We start from the raw sequence: 22,248 nt of genomic DNA on the forward strand, positions 1-22,248 counted from the left end.
GGAGGGAGAGGAATGCCTCATTAAACTGTAAAATAAAAGCTCTTTTTAAAAAATATAATATCTTTCAAAATGTTTTCAGCAATACATATACATGCATGTTGTCGAATGTGTAATGTATGTGTGTGGTATGCAGAAACAGACATTAGGTCTAAAACCAGAACATACAAGTTAAGGTATCAGAAATTCTTTTTAAAGGGACTTTTATTTTACAAAATAGAGAGAAAGAAAGGAAATATATTATCTGGTATCCTTTATTAATTCAACCTTTTTTTTTCCTCATTAAGCAATTATATAATGCTAATCTTCTGTATCTGAAACAGAGTTTTTACAAAGAAGTAGAATGTGTGTTGCTGGTCCTTCTGAACCTTGGTGACCCTTGCAGTGATGCTCTGTAATATTGACCCAATTTCTTTGTGCTGGGATTTTTACCTTTTCATTGTTTCCTTAGTGAGGATTCAGATATTTAGAGAACTTTTTTTTTTTTTTTGGTCTCTTTTAAGGTGAGTATACTGTACTCCCCAGTAGTTTGTTCTTTAAGGTGTGCGTATTTCCATTAGAAGCTGCCCTTCTCTTCCCACTCGGCCACCCGGCAAGTTCTGTGTGGGTTTTGTTTTCTCATGAAGCTGAAACTGGGTGTACAAGTTACAGGGTTGAACAACTCCTTCAGGGCTTCCTTGCTCATGCCTGGAGTTACTTGTAATGTGTTGGTAACCTGCCTCTCCAGTCTCTGGACCATGTTCTCCTGCTGTCAGTTTGCAACTCCATGAAACTGAGCACTATAAAGAATGAGAGAAAATATTTATTAAGTTTTGTTAGAGAGTGGTTTTTATCTGAAGACTGGTTATATTAGTGGAGACTTTCTGGTTCATGCCTTTGAGCCTGTCTGTAGTAAAATGAGCTACTGCCAGTGAAGAATGTATGTGGAGGGACAGACGGGAAGATGGGATTTGAGTTTTAACAACCAACACCACCAGCATTTGCTAATGAGTGCTAACAGATGTATTTGTTTCCTACTGATGTTTTCAGGCACTCATAAAGCAAAAACAGGATTTGCAGGGAGAGGCTAATTACTATCTCTTACTAGACTGCGTTGTTGGAAAAATTGACTAGGCTCCCAGAGTCAGTATCCCCTCATCAGATCTGACAACAAGCAACAAAATTAAAGATAAATACTGGCTACAGGCAATTATTTTTAGTTAAGGCCAATTAATATTAGCTGGTTAGACTGCTTGGGAGAAAAGGGAAGTTTGCATCATTGGAGCATGATACATATTAACAGGAGGAGACCTGAACTTGAAATAGATTGTTACTGCTATGCTGCTGTTATAGTGATACCATCATTTTATTGAACTTCACCTCAAAGTAGTAAGTTTTGCATTCCTGTTACTCTCAGGGAAATGCACATAAACAGGACTTGTGAAAAGGTGTCACAGGTAAAGATTCAGTAAAAATGTAGAGTGATTAATTACAAGTGCATTTCTAGGTGTACAAAAAATAAATCGGCATTTTAGTTAATTGTCCCGTAAAGATCATTTGGTGTCACCAACAGACCTCCTTGATTTTTTTTTTTGTGATGTTAGCAGTGGCAACTTAAAATATTTTTTCTTTTTCTCTGAATGTGTGTGCCTTTCAATGAGGACATGTAATAGTATAAATATTATCTGGTGCAAAAATCCATAGCATAAGATAATACAAAACCAAATTGTTCTTTGTAAACATGGATGAGCAGCCTCACTTGTGATAGGTGCTTGCATTTGTCTTGTTCCGTCTGCAGCGTTGTTGTTTCATGGTTATAGGAGTGTTAGTATAATGTATTGTCAGAGCGCTTCCGCTGTGAAGCGGCTATACAGCTAAGCTTTGCTTCATGGATGTCTAGTAAACCCCTGTACAGCAAGCAAACAGGCTGTACCAGTAAAAGCTCAATCAGTTAAACCAGTTTAGTCAGTGGTAGGGTCTTCTGCTGGTTCAGTTACAAATCACACCTGCCACTCTTCCTGTTCTAGCTATGCTGGTAGTAGAAGTCTGCAAGTAGGTACCACTTCAGGAAATTCCACTTTGATTGTTTCTAACATATGTAGCACATTGTTGCAATGTGCTCTCTTTTTTCCCTTATCCTTTTGTATCTTTTTTTTCCCTTGTCTCCAAGGAATTTACTGCTATACCTCTTAGTTAGCTGTAGTTAAGCTAGGATATAGTTATTAGCCACCTGCCTCCTTACTTGATACATTTTCTGTATTCTTGGAAGACAGAAGAGAAGTTTAAGATTTGAATTCTGTGAGTGGAATTACAGAGTAGTTAGTATGCAGTTATTATTTTCAAATGAAAGGACTAGAAATGCTATGAGAGTGGTAGATGTGTAAGTTGTGTAAGATACTAGGACAGTATTTAAGATCCGAATAACTGTTGCTTTATCATAAAACACTAGCAAGAACTCTGTTTTTGTATTCAGCTGTTAGCAGATGAGACAACTAGAAAGAAGTGATTGAACAGTTTCTTAGTGTTTTTAAGTGAAAGGGAGTACAGAGTATCTGGAAAAGCTTCTTTAAGATGAACCCATAGTAAGCTAACTCCACCGTACAGGCCATCACAGGAAACGCAGCTAGGGCATCAAATGACATTGTTTAAAATGCTAATGAAGCGTTTCCGTGCACTGCAGAAACCATAGCTATATGAGCACAAAACCGAAGTTGTGTTCAGTGGTGTGTTGCCTTGCAGCTCCTCTCTGCTGGCTGCACTTATGTGCAGAGAGAAAAGCTGTGCAGCTTGTACTGTGTTAGATTGCTTTCGCGCAGGTAGTAAGGAAGGATGAAGATGTCACTAAGCAAAGTTTGAGGAAGCACAAGTTTGATCAGTGACAGGAAAGATTTACAGAAGAAAACACATGGCAGAAATGGGCACAGGACAGACCACCTAAATTCAGGCATCTCTGACAGTGTTGGGAAAAACAGTGCTCTATTTTCTGCTGGCTATGTCATGGATTATATGGGGTCTTCTCTAGAACCTGGTTCACATCCTGCTCCTAGCCTGTACCATTTCCTTCCTTTTGCTGTTTCCAACTTAACCTGTTAGAAATTGTTCTCAAAAGTTGTTCAGCATAATGTCTATACTTGAGTTTAGGAAAGGTAACTTCTCATATATGAATTCTGCCACGCTGCCTTGTGTTAAAGGTTAGTGTGGACAGATTATGACTCTTGCCAAAAGCTCTGTAATAACATAATTCCCCAGAGGAAAGTTGGATGCTCTTAGATATATGTAACATACGGTCACTATTTTTAGTCTTGGGATGTGTGTGTTCTAAAGGATACCTTTTAATCTGTAAGGTGGCATTTTAGTTAATCATGGCTGTCTAAGAATGAGTATTGGAATTGCTTGAGTAGTTATGTCTTACATGGTTTCCTTTCTTCTCCTTGCCCTCACATGGATACTTGGTCTGTGTTATGATTGATTACAAAAATAAAGATAACTTTGCACTGTTTTGGTTTAGGGAGGCCTGTTTTATTCTGTAAATGTCATTCAGTAACACCAGGTCCTCTTTGCTTCCACAGTACAAAGCATTCGGCTCTCTCTGACATTGCTACAGCCTGGTCTGATACCTAAAAAACTAGGGTTGTTATTTTCATTCACGCATCATAAAGACAGAGTAAACATATCTGCTCTAATGCCTAACCCAGAAGAAAATCTCAGGGGAGATTATTTCCGGAAGGAAAATTGATTTTCCCAGAAGGAACCTCCGGGAAGGCTCCTGGGTACCATCAGAAAACAAAAGTAATTTATATCTTCAAGAAAGAAAATAAGGAGAAACTGGGGTACTCAAGCCTCACATTGGCCTTCTGGAAGCCATTTCTAAACATATGAAGGACAAGAAGCTGGTTGGGAGTAGTCAGCATGGATTTATGAAGGGGCAGTCATGTCTGAGCAATCCGTTAACCTTCTATGATGAGATCACTGATTGGTGGAGGATGGGAGGGCAGTGGATGTTGATTACATTGACTTCTGCAAAGCTTTTGACACTATCTCCAGTGTCATCCTCACTGTCAAACTGATGAAGTGCAGACTAGGCCAATGGGCTGAAAAGTGTCTGTAGTGCCAGGCTGAAAGGGTTGTGATGAGCAGCACAAGGTCCAGCTGAAGGCCTGTCAGTGGTAATGTGTGACAGGGATGGATAATAGTGCCAGTGCTGCTCAGCATCTTCACTGATGACCTGGATGATAGGGTAGAGTGTAGTCTCAGCAAGTTTGCAGGTGATGCAAACCTGGGAAGAGTGTTTGACTTGCCAGAGGGTTGTGCTGCCATTCAGAGAGGCCTCAACAGGCTGGAGAAATGGGTTGAGAGGATCCTCGTGAACAAAGGGAAATGTCAAGTCCTGCACCTGGAGAGGAATAACCCCAGGCTGAGTGGCTGGAAAGCAGTTTTGTCGAGAAGGACCCCAGGGATCCTGGTAGACACCAAGTAGGTGGCAAGGCATCAAGGTGTGCTTGTGGCAAAGGCAGCTTCTGACTTCCTAGCAGAGGATTGGCAGGAGGAGAGAGGTGATCCTTCTCCTCTTCTCCTTTCCGGTGAGGCCCACCTGGAGTGCGTTGTCCAGTTCTGGGTTCTCCTGTACAAGAGAGAGATGGAGATACTGGAGCAAGTCTGGCAAAGGGCTATGAAGATGGTTGAGGGATTGGAACACTTGACGTCCGAGGAGAGTGTGAGAGAGGTGGGACTGTTTATTTAGCCTGCAGAAGGTCCAGCGTGATGTTATCAATGTGTCTGAATATGTGATGTGGTGGAGTAAAGAAAGTGGAGACAGACTCAGTCAACAGTGAAAGGATGAGAAGCAATGGGCATAAATTGAAATCAAGGAAATTCCATTTCAGCATAAGAAAAAATGTTTTGTTGGGAGGTAGGTCACACAGTGGAACAAGTTGTCCAGAGATGTTGTGGAGCCTTCATCCATGGATGTAATTAAAAGCCAATTAGCCACAGCCTTGAGTATCATTGATCCTGCTCTGAGCCAGGGGGTTGGACTAGGTGTGATCTCCAGATGTGCCTTCCTGCCTCGGCCATTCTGTGAGTCTGTAAAAAAAAAATAATTAGTTTGATCACAATACTTTGGCTCTATAGGGATCACTAAACTATTGAGTAGTAAATAGGAGTGTTAGTTGAAGTATGGATATTAAGACTCTGGGCCCACCTAGAGGCTGTATCTTGTGAACAAATGATGCTTTTTTTGTAAACTCAAGTGAAGTGTTGGTTTTAGTTTCCATTTCTAATTATAACTACCTATTTTTTCTTTCAATGAGCAGCATTTTTCACACTCCAATTAAAAATATGATGCCTTTCCCACTGCTTACACACACATGCGCTTATGCCAAGAATAAAGAGGGAGGTTTTAGCAACATTGTGAAATTGTGATTCTTCAAGCATGTTTTTTTTTAACCCTAGCTTTCTGTGGGCCATGTTTTTATGCATATCCCTTTCCCTCCCTTCTTTTTTTTCCTCATATCCCACAACTTCTGAAGTGACCTTTAACTGTGAAGAGGTGAGATGTTAATTTATTATGAGTCATAAGTAGCCCTTTGTGAAAGGAGGCAGCTAGAGAGAGAAGAGTATCTGCATTCTGTGAAAGGCAGCAATATGAATTCAAGGCATCTGATGTAAAAGAATCAATGGAGGAGAGTGCTTGGAGGGAACTGATGGAAAAACTTGCATATAAGAAAGTACAAATATCAGAATATTAATCAACCACAAGAGATAGAAATGTTACTCTGAGTAGCTTCAAATTACTCGGCAAAGAAGTGTCTGCTTAACGTGTGTGTGTGTGTATGGATGGATTTATTTACGAATGACAGAGCAAGAGCATGAAGTGAGTCTGGAAAACATCTCTTGATTCATAGTTCCAATCCCCTTACTCTTGCAAGCCTGGTATTTCACATTTATGAAGCTTCATTGGGTTATTACTGTGCCCAGCTAATGCTGCTTGAGAATCTCTTTGCTCTTGTGGTTAGAAACATTCCTTTACGCGTTATCCTAGCTATTTTAATGGCCAGTTTTTATCACTTGCTTCTGTGCAGGCACTCTTCTTGTGAGTTAAGATGGCTTTTTGGTTTTCCCCGTGGTGTTTCGTCAATTCTGTTTGTTCCTAAATGGCCATTAAAGGTCTTCTCTTTGCTTGAGATACTGATGTGAGGTAGGTTGTCATTCTCTTGAGAAATACTAGCAGTGCTTCTCTCTATTTTGTTCACAGCATATGTTCACATGCTGGACAGACAGACATGATAAAGGATGATACATAGTATTCCAGATTAAGCCTCACTGTTGCATTGTATGTTGACTTTGACTCATGTGTTACCCATTTAATCATTTCCTCTCATTTTCAGTAACCTGTAAATCAGTTCACGGACCTGTATTTGTCAAATGGACTCAAAACAATCTGAGAAGATTAATCTGCATTTTGTTTTGAAAAACAGATAGTCTTTTTTAATACCTTTTTCTATCTAGTCTGAGTTGATATACCTTTCTCTGAAACTCGTCCCATTATAATAAGGTTGCTTTTTTTAGAGCTGTACGTTGATTATTTTGGACTTGTTCATGCCATCAAGATGGCTCTTGTCTCATTAGTGTAGTTTGCTCTTTTCTCCAAAATTGCTTTTTGCTAGCTTGATTGTGTGCCTGTGTGTGTTAATTTGTGGACTTTATCTGTCAGCCAGTGAAGCACCTGCATGCTGCCTGGTACGCAGGATGCAAGCTAGGATGAGTTTTGTTGAAGAAGTCATATACTGGAGTGAGCACCAGGTTTTTTGGTTACCTGAAACAGCCTTCATTTCACAGTTCCCATAGAGCCATCTTTTCAATACAACCCTTGTTCTTTTACTTCTGATTATAACCTTCTCTTATGAGTTCTTACAGTCAGAGAATTCCCAAACTGTAACAAGAGGAGACAAGGATTTAATAATTTAGAGAAAAATGATTGAGTGAAAGGGAAGAGAAAAACAATTGCGGAAGACAAAAGTTGCGATGTGTATGCGGCTTTATATGCCTTTGTGGAACGATTAGAATAATTTGGCTGCCAGATGAATCATACTTCTCTTTTATCATTCATGGAGGGCTCTGCTAGGATGCAGCCTTTATGTGAACAAGATCTTTTTCCAGATTAGAGCATTTGAGCAGCCTGTTCTGTCTTGAAGTAAAATTTATTTTCAGCAGCCATATTCTAATATGTTGTATCCATGTGAGGGAGATAGAGAAAGCAAGAAGTCTTGCAATCGGATTTTATCCCTGAGTTCAGTGGCACTAGGCAGAGGCCAGGCCAAGATAGAAAGTTATCTAGATTACATTTGGAAATCGAGTATTTGCCTCTTGGATTTGTACACCTAGGACAAACTTGTGAGGAACTGGTATTAGGTTGGTATTGGATTTATGTAAGGAAAATAGAGGAACAGTGAAATTATGGTGGAGAAGTTGAGGGAGAATAGTGTAATGACTGGGACATGCATGCTGCTCTGAACAGTTAAAACTGCTGACCACTGTTAAACTAGGTAGAAATAAAAAAAAATAAAAGGAAGGAAAAGAACAGCATGCAGTTTTAAGATTTCTGTTGAATTACTAGTAAGGTCTGAATTTGAGAAGGGTGTTTGAAAGGGAGTGAAAATATGGGTTGGGTTTAAAAGGTTTCGATAGGGTACCATAGCCCAGGCTAACATGCTGAAAAATGTAAAAAACCCGACCAGCGAACAGTAAGATGAAAGTGGACTGGAGGAAGTGCCGAGTAATGCTCAAACCCAACATAACCTCTACTGTGCTTCCTTTTATTTTCTTTTGGGTTTTTTGGGGGTGGTTTTTCTTGCATCCTCTTCCTCAGTTATCACCTGTCTTAATAAGCATGCCCCTGTGGCTTTCTCAGCAGACCATAAACAGTGTCTGTAAACCATCTCTACTGCACTTGTTTCACAGAGGTTTTGTAGTAAGGCAGAGTGGCAAGGCGAGTGAGAGTTGAGGGAATGCACAGGAAGTTAAGAACTGGAGCACTGAGGTTAAGCAGAATGGCTCTTAGGAGCCACTCAGTAAGGCCTGCTGGCTATTTGTCCAGACGATACTAAGGTTTAATACAAGCAGTGAAGAGATCTTGGATTAAAAAAAAAAACCATATTCTGTGACGATGTCTACTGGCACAGACAGACAGCTGTATTTGTAAGATTTTTTGTCCTGTAGTATTTTTTAAATGTGCCATAGTGACTTTATATTGATTTCCCTGAATTAGCCTCCTTTAAAACTGCAGTCAGGGGTGTAATCAAAATTAGTTCCTCTGATTTTTGTTTTGGCGTTTGTTGTTTGACTTTTGAAAGATTCTCGCAGCTTCTCACAACAGTTACTTTGCGTAGCTTTTTTTATATGGAATCTTTTATTATTAGTGGTTTGTAGTATTAGCTTTGTGGATTTGATCCAAAGCTCATGTAGTCAATTATATGGCTCCCTTTGGATTGCACTGCCTATTGCCAATAATAAGATACATTTTCTTCCATGTGTCTTATTTTTTGCTTGAAAATTTTAATGTATGGCTCTGTATGTGTATGTGTCTGTTATCTAATTCCAGATCGTACTTTGAGTTTTCTTGCAGTCTCTGAACAGGAGCAGAAAATACTGCAAACTCTGTGGACCAATGTTGTTACTTAAAATGACAAATCTATGGGGTTTGTTTATTGTCTTTTTCTTTCTTGAAACCTCACTCTCTTAAATTATATTTATAAGAATTTATTCTAATTGTATAAGGACAAAACTTTTAAAGTTGAATCATTAAAATATGTTTTGTTGTATTAAGGTGGGGTAGCAGAAGATAGCCTTTCAATCTATCACTTCCGCAGACACTGAGTGTCATTGTGAATTCTCTTTCCTTCTTTGCAGCAAGAGCGGTATTTATATCATCTTCCTTGGTTGCCTCTAAAGATGAGAATTAGTTATGACTGCTGTTTTGGATAGGCATCTCTGCAAGTGGTACCCTTGGAACCTACTGGAAACATTTCTTGTTCAAGGTGATGAATGTCCGCGCTAGAACAACACAGCATGCCTTTGTTCCACAGCTAATTATAAATACTCCAGGCCTTAGGGCTGCAAGTATTCTGCATGTTAAGAACTGAACACCTGCATTAATCTAACCTTCTTTCTCCTGAATACCTGGTTAATACCTAATTAATGACTGCATTTTTTAAAATGGTTCATGCATTTATGTGACTTTGCCTCTAAAATGTTTAGTGATACAGTAAAATAGATCTGAACATTCAAGAAGGACATTCACTCTGAGCTTTTGCTAGCTGTTTAATGGCTGCTGTAGTGGCTTCTTTGACACCAGCATTTAACCAGTCTGGTTAATACTGTTTGGTGACACTTTGAGCATAAAAGATGCTAAATAAAGCTTAACATTCTGCAGTACAACACTACCAGTGCAGATGGCAAACAGCAGTTTCATTCTTTGTGAACTTGGACCGTTTGCACAGTGTTTGCATAAATTCAAGCACGATCTGATGCAAGGAAAAATAACATCTAGTTGTCTGTTTTCAGAGTAGCATGCCAAAAGCAAAGCCAGTAATGACAATATGTTTCTGATTTGAGTTTCAGATTGTTTTTTCTTTTTGGTAAAACATGAATGATTCAAACAACAACTTGTTTGTATGAATGTAGTGTCCCTAAAATGATCAGGTAAGTAGTGTGATCGTAGGATCTACTCTGTTAGCTTTATGGAGCTTGCGGATGAACTAGTGCTTTTGGTAAAGAAGAAAATGCTACTTAATATGGAAATTATTTTACACTTTAAAGTGGAATTGCAACAGTTGGAATGACCAATAGTTGCAAACCTTGTAACGAGAACTGTGGAAGGAAATGTGACTGCTCTCTTTTCTTGAGAAGATGCTGACAAAAGCAGCAAGGGTGAGGTAAAGGCTGCAGCAGTTTATTGCAGAAGCTATTTCTACATCAGTTTTATAGCCATTCTGCCAAAATGAGAAGAGTAACTATTGCTGTAGTTTACTGTCACAAGTAACCTAACCTGGAGGACTTTTACAGCTCAAAGAATGCAGCATAATGCAATGGTAACTCTTGAGGTAACTTTTGAGGTGATAAGATTCATCATATAGTGTGACAATAATCATCTTGGATGAGTGTCTTATTTTCTGTAGGAATTTGTAGAATCTACCTTTTGCCAGGAGCAAAGCTTTTTTCTGTACTCCTTCATTTTTTGTAAGGAAAAAAGGAATTTCTGCCTACACAGATGGGGTGACCAGCTGACTCACAAGAGCATGAAACTTTACTTCACCATGTTTATTCAAATATCATAGCCTGTCATATCAAATACATTTGCTCAACAGTGTATTTCTACTTTAAAAGACCATTAGTTAGGTAATCAATTTTTTTTTTAAATGACAGAGTTCATGAAGAAAATTATCCGCTTGCTTTTTAAAAAAACATAATAAATATGGAATAAATGAATTGACATGGCTAAAGCCTGAGGCATAAGTTTAATTAGTTACTGGCATAGCTTCCACTACAGCTATTATACAGTACATACCACAGGGAATGTTTGTCTCTGTGGATTTATAATGTCTTATGCTGCATGCATTTGTCTTACCAATGTTAAAGAAATGAGAGGAAGTGTTAGGGAAACTTTTTTCCTTAATTCCTGAAATGAAGTTGGAATTTCTAAGCAAAAACCGTACTTTTTTGGTTTTGTACTTTTTAGAAAGGGCTTTTGAATCTTTGCAGACACATGAAGGATTTATTACTCTTCTTGAACAAAATCCTTCTCAGGTACCAGAGCAATTATTTATTTTTCAGAAGAAGTATCTGTGTTTGTATTACAGGAACATAGCATGAGTATAAAGCAGGAATCTGTTTTTTGTGCTGTTTTTAACAGAATGAACCTGAGTATTTTAGTAACTCTGAAAAACGTTAGCTTTTCTGAAATTTATCCCCACCTAAGAATGGCAGCAGTTACCCTTGCACTGTCTTCGGTCTGAATGTGTTTCGGTCTTCAGAGGATGGCTGGAAATATGCTCCAAAAGCAGGTGTAGTGACCTCACGCACAGTCCAGTTCCTGAGCACCCTGGTAGGTGCAGACCACAGGGAGTCTGTGTGACTGTCTGGGAGCCTGTCTAAGCCCTGCACAGGGGTCCTTTGTGTGTGGAGCCTCAGGTTGTGTTCTGCGTTTGCACCCTAAGGAAAATAACCACTACTGAGACTGGAGGAATGGACTTTCTGATGGGTACTCCTTTATCAGGACAAGGAAGTGGTCGCTGGCATTCACTCTTCCCAAAAGATTACCTTTCCAGCCCAAAAATTTGAACTTAATTATAAAGAAAGTTTTGTGTGCTAGTGCACAATGTTATGGTCCTAAAACTGAAAGCTCTAGTTTCAGGTCATGCCTGTAATGCCAACTTGAACATATAAGAAACCAGGTATAAGGTTTCCTATCCCTGGGACAAAGGGGAAGATGAGATAACGATAGAGAAGCCTGTGGATCTGATCGCATTAGTTAGAAGGGGTCAATGAAGTAAAGTATCATCTCCCTTCTGATTTGCTAGAACATGGAAAACTACGAATAGTTAGTATGCAGCAACGTGGATTTACTTTTCCTTGTTTTGAAAATCGTTACAGCCAACTGTGAAGAAAACATCTTGAAACGCATAGTTTTGGAGGCTTTGTGTTACTTATATGGTTTATGAATTTGCCTTTGACTAACTAAGAAATGTCATGAACCCTGGAAGCCACCTGTTTGCCTCTTCCTTCTTTTCACAGAATCTTATAATCATAGAATGTGTTGGGTTGGAAGGGACCTTTAAAGGTCAGCTAGTCCAACCCCCCTGCAGTAAGCAGGGACATCTTCAACTAGATCAGGCTGCTCAGAGCCTCATCCAGCCTGGCCTTGAATGTCTCCAGGGATGGGGCCTCCACCACCTCTCTGGGCAACCTGTTCCAGTGTCTCACCACCCTCATTGTAAAAAACTTCTTCCTAATGTCTAATCTAAACCTACCCTGCTCTAGTTTAAAACCATTGTGCCTCGTCCTATTGCTGCGTGCCCTTGCAAACAGCCCCTCCCCAGCTTTCTTGTAGGCCCCCTTCAGGTACTGGAAGGCTGCTATAAGGTCTCCCTGGAGCCTCCTCTTCTCCAGGCTGAACAACCCCAGCTCTCCCAGCCTGTCTTCATAGGAGAGGTGCTCCAGCCCTCTGATCATCTTTGTGGACCTCCTCTGGACCCGCTCCAACAGGTCCATGTCCTTGTGCTGAGGGCTCCAGAGCTGGACACAGTACTCCAGGTGGGGTCTCACCAGAGCAGAGTAGAGGGGGAGAATCACCTCTCTGGATCTGCTGGCCACAGTTCTTTTGATGCAGCCCAGGATGCGATTGGCCTTCTGGGCTGCAAGCACACATCGTTGGCTCATGTTGAGCTTTTCATCCACCAGCACCCTCCTTTTGAACTAACTGTTTGGGTTGCACAGAACTGCAACATCTGCAAAGTGCTTGGCTACTGATAACCCTTCCTTTCACAGGGTGTGCCAGAGTCTATGACAAAGTCTAGACATAAGGTGTGTTATTAACTACACCTAGGTAGACATAGGCCTTTCAGGGTCTTGGACATCTCAAACAACTTTGGCGCAATTTCTTCCCCAATCTGGCTGCTTTAGTCTATGTTCAAGGAGCTCAGGCAGTTGTTTGTTCATCTGCCACTCTTTTTTGGAGTAGCAGCTGAAAGAGTCAGAGTTGTACGTTTGTTTTTAAGATGACTGTTCTCTTGTTCATGTTCAAGCTGAAGCTGCTCTTCAGAGATCGGGAAGAGACACAGATGAATCATTCTCCTCCCTCCCTCTGCAGTGCTGCAGAAAGTTACTTGTGGCTGATGGCTGAGCTTGTGAGAATAAGGGGAAGCAATAGGAGGCAGCTGGAGAGGCTGTCTTCTAGAACTGATCAGAGTACTTAAGTTTACCATCAATGAAAATAATTTGGGAAAAATTATATTTTTAATACATCTGCTGTTAAAAGCCACATTTTTAGAGCACTGAAGGGCTAGGAAATAATTCAAGTTTGAGGATTAAGTACTAAGGAAGATAGGATCTCTCTTCAGACTGTGAAATTGTTATAAAAGTGCTTCCAGGCTTGGAGAACTACTATACGATATCATGGCTACAATCCTGAGGCTCTAGGTAGGAGCAAGCCTGTATTTCATCAAGCTGTGAGAATGTGCACAATAGCATCACTCAATGAAAGGTTGATTGTTTTAAAATAATTGTCAACAGCCCTGTGACCTCATTCTTTAGTGTGAAAGAAGCCAAAAGATTTTTTTATTATTATTCACTGTTTTTCTCTAAATGCAAATCAAACAAATCGCAAATATTTCAACGTGTAGGTGAATAAAGAGATGGTAAAGATTAAGGTGGATGAAGAACACATGGAAGATAAAAGTAGAAATAAACATGGTCTTGCCTGTTGGCTAGCTTTGAATGTCAGTTCTGTCTAATGTCTGCCATGGTGGGAAGCAAAAGAGAAGAGTAAAGATGTCTCGAGAAATCCTCAAAGAATCTGACATCCATAACTATTATACAGCCATACTTGTGACAGCTGGTCTTTGGAGTAGAATTTACTAGAAGAAATGTCTTTGCCTGGTTTTATTACTGTTGTAGACTAACCACTTCACATACTAAAACTAAACATAAAAATTTAAGCTGTACAAGCATCTTTGTAAAATGTCACATGTGCCATATATGGTTGCTATGAATGACTCTTCTTGGCTAGCCTTTTGTAACCACTGTAATTTACAGCTAATGAATGCAGTTCCTGCAAGAGGAATGCGTTTTCTCCCTTGCATTGAGGGAAATAATGTACATTTTAGATCAATGGGATAGGGATCTAGTTGCTATGGGAAGATTTGAGGGTCTGAGGGGTTCCAGGAAGCTCAGGCAGCATGTCTGGGTGTTGCCACAGGAAATCTAACTTGGACTTGAGTCCTAACAGCCTTAGATGCTGCGTGCCTACATCTATGTGTCCAAGGCAGCATTCCCGAAGAGTCAGCGGTGCAAGAGTGGTGGTGGACAGAGAACAGGTGTATGTGAAGCACTCTTGTCCTCCTGTTGCCTTATTTGAAGTTGTGACCCAGGTCTGATGACTTCTTGGGCCTGCTTTATGGTGACCGTTGTGGAGTGGTGGTGAGCATTGACTGCTGTGTTTACTTGACCTTTCAGCATGGTACTTTTGGATATGCTGAAGTTTCTAAAGGTTGGCTCGGAAGTTTGTAGAAACTCCCTGAGCGCATCATCTCTAGACCTGCCACCCATGAGAGTTCCTTTTCTTCGCTTCTTCCCCTTCTCGCTTCCTCCTCCTCCTCCTCTTCTGCTCTAGAGAAACCGCTCCCTTGGGCAATTGTCTGAAACCTGCTCAGAGTGGTTACCTCCATCTAGCTTGTGCACAGTGTGGGCTGTCAGTTAGCTGTAAATGCGGAGCAGCTTGAATCAAACTCATAGTGATAAAATGAAAATAGAACCTTATGTTTATTACAGAAGAGGTGGAACATTTGATTTCTGCTTTGTGTTATTTCAGATAGCTGTACAAGAGAGAACAGGTTACCACAGAGCAGGAATCTAATGTATTGTAATTTACGATTTTCTTATTATTAATTAACCTACTTGATAACATTTTCATATTTTTCTTAAAAAGCAGTGCAGCTCAGAGCTGAAGCCCGTTATTTGGAGTTGCAAGACATCTGTAAACAATTGGACTTTAACTTAAGTTTTGATTTTACACATAAATAACACAAAAAAAATATCCTGGGTGTCTGGAAGTCGAGAGTTAGGGCAAAGAGGATGATAGGTATGTGGGTGGGCTGGAGTCTGCCTGTGTTGGAAAGTGGATTAGGTGGAGTTTTTACTCCGGTTTAAATATTTATTAGAGGTCCTATAAAGAAGACCTTTTGAAAATAATTATGTAAACTAAAAGTATTAATTATGGTGCTACCCACAAAATGACATACATGCTTAACAGTGGAATGGCTTTGTGCCTTTTTTCACCAGAAATATGCCCAGTAACTACTGAATGAAACATACAATTAACCAGTTGTTTTGGTGAGTTCTCTGTTGTGGGGACTGGTGTGCCTTTTTCCTCATAGCAAACAAATGATGAATTACTTGTGGTTAATTTCTAGATCATTTTGCTTAAAGGGAAGTCTGGTTGTTTTGGAACCACTTTGGTTAAATAAAAATGAAATATTTTCAGTTGTGGTATATTGTACCAGCTTTTCTCCTGAATTGAAAGATTAACCTATTGTAACTACCGCATTCTGTAGTTCCGAGGTAAATCTTTTCTGGAGTAAAATCCTGGTCTCCACTCAAAATAATGCTATAATTCCTATTTAATTCAATGGAAACAGGACTTCACGCTTTAATATGAGTAGATCTACTCTAAATGCGAGTAGGATGGTGATTTAACAGCAGTTAAAATCAGAACAAAGCCTCTTGTCAAAGTAGATAATGTGCATGTGTGTTATTTTTGACTTACACAGTGTCCCAGAATAGATCCAGAACTCGTTATTTCAGTTTATAGGTCTCAATAAAATATATTTCTATATTACAAAAATCATCCAGCTAATGCTGTTTTCCTTCAACTGTGGAGTTGTACACAGAGATGTCAAAAGAGCATTACAGATGTTTTAAAGTCAGACAGAGCACAGAGCTTAAAAACAACCCAAAGAAACAAAACTCTCTCTTTGTGTGCTGGTCTCACAGTAAACCATGGTTTGCTGGCTCCCTGCTTTTGGCTGTAGCCATTGGAAATTAAGAGGCTAAAAGCAAAGCTGGCAGAGAGAAGAACCACGTGTGGTTTTTTGTCTGGAGCACGTTACTGGCTCTGTTGCTTTTAGGAGGGGGAGAAGAAAGGTAGCCTTGGCGTAAGGTCCTGTTGGGCAGGGCCTCGAGGTGAGGGGTCTGGTGCTTCTGCACACCTCTGAGAGCTCTTCTTATCAAGTCAGCAAGTTCTGCTCTAAAAGATTTAAAGTTGGTGGTTGAGGGGTTTTTTAGAGGAAGCGTTTTGGCTTGATAGGGCTTTGGTTTTGCGCGTTTTTTTAAAAAAAAGTTCTCTTTGCATCTTTTTAGGTGTTATTCAAGATATTACTCTCATGATCTGAAAAAGAAAAAAACACCCGCACAAAAACAAACGAAAAAACAACCAACAAAACCCCCCAACAACAAAAAACTTCCTCCCTTGTTTAGCATAAAATTATTCCTGCCAGATCTTGGCTCACTTATTCTCATGATTTATATTTCTGATTAAATAGTTCCTTCCCTTCCTGTTATTTTAATATTCCTTCCCCTCTGATGTATTTTTAGAGAGCAATCATAAATGTTTTCAACCTAGCAAGCTCTTTTGATTTCCCCTTTCAAGTGTCCTTTTTTTCCACTGATCTTCCCAGCCCTTTCGTTTACCTCCATAAGTGTGATTAGTCCTTTTTTTACTGTAGAATTGTAGGCAGCACTTCAGGAAAGGCTGATTTACCAAGGACTAATATTTCTTTAGCCTTTGGTTACATGATAACAGACTATTTTTGTGCGAGGCTCCTGCCTTACTCAAGCCTTTTTATTTTTTATTCAGGCTCCTTATCTTGTTTCAGTTGCTTTATTTTCCTTCCTGGCTCCTTTTACTATTAAGATTCGTCCCGTTCCTGATGTTCCCTTCCTTGTCAGGTAAGATTTCCCCTTCCCTCCCTGCTCCCATCTCTAGGGCTTCTTAAGCTTGTCATCCTTTTTTCAGCTGAGCCAGGCCTCCTCCTCTTTTCCCTGGCTCTGTGTTTCTTTTCTTTCCCCCTTGCTCCTCCTTGCATCCCAGGTCATCACCCTGCATCTGCTTCACCCTCTGCTCTTCCCCTTGTTTCCTTCCCCAGCAAGTTTTTGAACCAGATCCTTATTTCAATGTATATGCTTTCCCTCCCTCAGTACTTTTGTTTTTCCAACTTGGTCTTTGATGATTTCCTTCTGCTGCAGTATGAGCACGGGGCCACTGGAAGCACAAGGCTTAGTCTTGGTGCAAGTTTCTGTGCTGGACTTCAGCCCCGCCTGGTAGAACCAAGGGCTGTCAGGAGAGGGAAGTTCTGCCCTCCTTCTTCCAGCCTTGCAGCAAATGCACTCAAGCATCCCAGCACGTGTAGTGTGCTTTAGGGTTGGATAGAGGCTCCAGCTCTGTCAGTGAGGATGAAATCTCTGGAGATCTTAGCAACTATTCCTAAATCTGTCAGTTGTGTGCTTTCTTATTTTCAAGTTGTTATTTTTTACCATATTTGTCAGATTTTTTCTGGATACCAAAAAGCATATTACTTGGATAAATATTATGTGTGGCAATATTTAGAGGCTTGGTATGTTAAAACATACCTCCAAGTGTGTGTTTTTCAAAGGTTTAGGATTTTAGGATGCTGAAAGCTACTTTGTCCTAAGCTTGTTTTCTAGAAACAGATTTTTGCTAGAAATTTAAAAAAGGGAGATTTGACATTTCTCTTTTAAAATCTTAAACATTTTATTATATAGATTTTTTAAGAACTTTTTTCAAGGTAATAACTGCATAAAAACAGGTTTTGCAATAGAAAATAATTTGCAGTAATGGGGATTACTGCTGAGATCCTGTGTGTTTTGTGCAAGGATATGTTACATTTTGAAAGGGACAAAAGCAGATGAGTTTTGTTATTGAACTTGTCTTTTAATTTAAAACATAACTAGACAAATGAGAACCAAAGAAAATAAGTATTTGTAGAAAATAAATGTTTCCCTGGTTTTAATTCTAGCAAGCTTTTAAAAAAAAAACAACAAAAGAAACCCCACATGATTTTTTTCACTGCTACAACAGCCAAATTATATAGCTTTGTTTTAATCCATGATGCATAAAATGGAATAAATTAAAGAAAAAAGAGTAAGTTCCAAATACAAACCACCAACAAACAATTAAAGATAAATTAGATTTTCAGCTGGAGATTTTATTTATCTGGTATAAAACTTATAACCAGTGACAAGCATAATTACCTCTGGGTATGATCTGTGTCTGCATGCCAAAGAGTACTGTGTATTTGGTTAATAATTATTTGCTCTATATTTTGATTCTTTGTGTCTTATACTGTTGGCTCCCGCGAGTTACATAAAATCTCAGCAAAAATATTGTACTTTTCCCAGTTTGTACAGCATCAGGTGTATATTAAACCACTAGCTCTTCAGGACTAGGGATCCAGCTAGAAATGCAAATAATGTTAATGCTGGGTTATATTTTTTCTGGAAGGAAAAAGAATAATGAAACAGCAAAATATATTTCCTTATGTGCCACAAAAAAAAATATAATTAATCTCCTGAGGCAACAAATAGATATAGTATTGACTAAAAATATCTAGTATCTGCTCATTGCTAGGCAGAGATAGTACTGAGCCACCCTTACAAAATTTGTACTGTTCCAGGGCCCACTAAATAGATTTAGAAGCACATAACTATTATGAGGAAAGTAATTACATTACAAAGATCCTGCTTCAATTTACTCCTTGGCACAAGCAGTTTAAAGATGTTATGAACAGCAGAAAAAGTGATGAAAGCTAAAATTAGGATTTTTTTATGTGCTTTGGAAATTCTTCTGTATTATGAAACTGAACCTTTTTCATTTCATATAAATGTGTTGGTGTTAAAGGTAAACAAACAAAAAAAGTAAACATACTTGCTTGCACAGGTGAAATCTTTCTTTCCGCTTCTGGCAGTATTGTGTTTTTGTTTCTCATCAGCATGGAGCCTAATGTAGGGATTCACCTATTTGCTTGGTCATCACAAGGAGTGCTGTGGAAAGGGGACTTAGGGATCACTCTAAGCCTTTTCCTTATGAGGGGCTTCCCCTTGGGGAAATGAAGGCTTATTTTTATTTTTAATTTTCTTTTCCACTCCATCTGGTGGGTGCCATCTGACCTGTCAATAGCAAGGTCTTCAGCTGTGTCTTCATTCAGCCAGCATTGTTACTGCTGGATCCTTCAGTTGGACTCGGAAGGAGCTCCCAATGAAAGCCTGTGCATGTTTATTAGAACAAAATGGTGCAAACTATTTGGGGTAAGGAGGTGGGAATTGACTGGCTTTTTGGTGGTGGTTTTAGGAGGCTTGTTTTCCCTTGAGATGGTGAATGGGTCTGAATCACCATAAGAAAGTGCTTCAGGGTTGTTTCACAATCTGTGGTTGCTCTCTCATGGCATATGAAAATAGACATTATTGTTGTTTCCATGTTCTTACAGTTTCTCAGGAACCTGGGAATGCATTTGTCATCTCCTGCACTATTTTCTTCTCATCTTTTTAGTTCTGAGTCATAAGAGGTACTAAAACCCCCACGTTTCTTTAGGCCTTCTGCAGTGGCCTCTGCCACCATCTTTGCCGTTTAATGCAGGGTATGTAAAATCCTTCACAGAGTGCTCAAGATAGCGAATGGAGAATCTGGGTCTGGGGGGGAGAGGAGTTATTCTCATTGTAGCCCAGCTGAGAGCTGAGGTGTTATCTAATGAAGCATCTTAGTAATGAGGGACACCGATAGCAGAAATCCTTTCCATATGGAATCTTAACTTGCTAGTTTAATTGGAAAAAAATCCAAGATCACTGTGTCAGCACTACTTTTTTTGAGTAGCATAGGCTGTTATGACCCAGTAGGTTAATTCTATTGTATGTTACTATTTACAGAGACATTTACAGTGTATTTAAAAATAAAACAACCTATAACCTATGTAAGCTGCAAAATACCGATATAAAATGTTATTATATTACATACATGTAACTAAAAGAATTACAATGTATTCTGTGCCCAGAGTAAGAAAAAATTCAGTAAGAAAAAAAGAAACAATTATTTCTCATCCTGTGGACTCTCTGATGGCGCTGGAGGGACAGATGAGGCTTTTCTCGTCTGAATATTTTCGGATTCATGTGGCAAAGCCAAAGCTAATATGAAGAAAGAAGTGACTAATATGTTAGCTGCATGCACACTAGTCACCTTTCTTAAAACTTGATTTCTACTTATTTGGGAAGGGGTTGCTGTGTAAAAGTCAGCAGTAGTGTGTTTGGCCAGAAAGCAGTTTGCTAGCAGGCTCACTGGGAGGCTGGTGTCTCTTTGGAGTCGGTGTTTCACAAAATGATTTCTGCCCTGTGCTTGCATTCCCATTCCCACTGCCGTAGCTCACCCAGGTAGCAGCCACAGGGCTGAGATGGCACAGGAAACTTTCTTCTGCAAAGATCCTGGGTGCATACTGGGTACGCTGATAGCACATGTGAAAACTGCATTGTCACTTGCCTAGCTTTATGGGCTAGGCATAATAAAGTGGTTGAGGCACACTAGCACGTGGTATGTTTTTGTTCTGTGAGATTTTGAATGGTAGTATTTGTGGCTGTGGTGGTATGGAAGCTGTGACAGTGTAGAACATGTAGTGGGGGATGAAGATGGGGAGATACACTATTTAAACTGCATAATTTTTCCTTATTTTTTTTGTAGTCTAGCACAATATACTACGTTCTCATCACTAGGAAAATTTGTTTGAAAAAGGAAATTTGTTTGAAATTTTGGAGAAAAGGTTGCTCTATTCCTGAATAAAGAAAAGCTTGTAGTAATAAAATATTCATATGGATAGCTTATCCAGTATTAAGAAAAGTATTTTCATAATTTTTACAAAAATGATGTATTTCTAAAAACTCAGAGTTGTCTGTTTACTTAACTAAGATTCATTACTCTGAAGAAAACTAATTTGCCCGTCTTTGGGACAGTATAGAAAGAATCCATGATTCACCTATTAGGCATACTGCATGATATTTCTGAAAATAATTTAAAAGGAGGAGGAGGCCTACCTGAAGCAGCCTGGTGTTAACTGCAAAGGTCTCAGAAGTGATGGAGCTGAGCAGGATCTGTCAAAGCTGTGATGAGTTAATAGTGAAGAACATGAGTGATGAAATGAATTTTCGGTTGGTTGACCTTTTAAATTATTTGATATTTCTTCTAGTTTTATTTTTAAATGAGCCTTCCTTGAAAATATGCCAGTATCTTACTTCATTTTGTTTCACTCCACCTTCACCCATTTTTAGCTTTAGCCCCTCTCGCCTCTCCCCGTCTTTTTTGCCTTTTTTTTTTTGTTTGTTTTTTGTTTAAAGCATTTGTCAGATGGCTAAGTGCTGACAGGATTATGAAGCAGAAGCAGTTAGATGTCCCCCGTCGTGTCTCAGAGATTATTCAAAGTAGAGTAATTGAAGGGGGAAGAAACAGGAGATAATATCCCGAAATATATCTTAAGAACTGCCTGAAAGGATGGGCCATAACTTTGTTATCTTCTGTGTTTATTTTGGAAGGGTTCTGGAAACTCTGTATAGTTAAACTGTAGTTGATTGTCCATGTGAGATTTGTCTTCTGCCCACGCTACAAGTTTTTCCTTTCTCTGTAACTAATTAACTCTATAGCTGGTTCTATACATGGTGGTGTTTACAGCCTGCAGAGTTAAAACTCCGTTAGTAACCATGGCAGCTAACAATGATCCCGGGTGTCTGGCAGCCTTTCACCAATTCAGCACATTTTTTAAACTGTAGGATTGGGTTCCTGGGTCTGTGTTAGCAGTTTAATTGTCCCCGCAGCTCCATTCGTGGTGCAGTAGGACAGCTTAGAGTGCATTTCCTAGTGGATTTGGAAGTGGGGTTTTTTTTTGTGTGTGGAGTCTGAACCTTCATATCTAGTAATAACGGTTAAAAAAAACCACACCCAAAAACTGCTGAGTGGACAAAGCCTATCCAAAACTTGTTGCGTGACTAGTTGTGGGTTATGGGGGGGATACCTTGAAGGGATACCTTGAAGACCAGCAGAAGAATCTTCAGAGCATTGCTTCCTCTGTATTACAGCCTTTCTCGTAAAGTATGGAAACTCCTACTTCACAGACGTGGCTAAGTTTGAGCCTAGAGGAACCCACGTAGTACCTCATGGAAGAGAGAAGGGCAGGGCAGGGCTCTCCTTTTGTCTGCTACACATATATGCATGAAGAGCTTTGTCACAACGGAATAAGAAATTACTCGGCAGATTTTGAAGGAAGCTTAAAAATGTCTGTCTTGGTTTATGGCTTACATTTCTTCTGATTGTGTTGCTTAAGCAGCTGGAGAAGGAAACAGCTATTAAATCAAAATGCAAAATCTCTGGTTAATAATACATATTTGTTTTCCTTTCTTATGCCAATCGAAGTTCCTTTCTTTGTGTAACAGAAGGGATTATATCTCTTCCAT

At 39.5% G+C, this 22,248-nt stretch overlaps 1 protein-coding gene across 7 annotated transcripts in view; it reads left to right on the forward strand.

The window, feature by feature from the left end:
- Positions 1–22,248, forward strand: part of SH3KBP1 (SH3 domain containing kinase binding protein 1) — a 232,978-nt gene that overhangs the window by 35,167 nt on the left and 175,563 nt on the right. Inside the window, exon 1 of one of the 7 annotated variants that reach the window (XM_074605375.1) lies at positions 8,891–9,011. The exons of the other annotated variants lie outside the window; for them this stretch is intronic. The gene's annotated coding sequence lies outside the window, so the exon portion shown is untranslated. Of the gene's footprint in view, positions 1–8,890; positions 9,012–22,248 lie in introns of those variants that run through there. 7 annotated transcript variants of the gene reach the window in all.

The sequence above is a fragment of the Larus michahellis genome, chromosome 1, assembly GCF_964199755.1.
Source record: "Larus michahellis chromosome 1, bLarMic1.1, whole genome shotgun sequence".
NCBI classification, from domain to species: Eukaryota; Metazoa; Chordata; class Aves; order Charadriiformes; family Laridae; genus Larus; species Larus michahellis.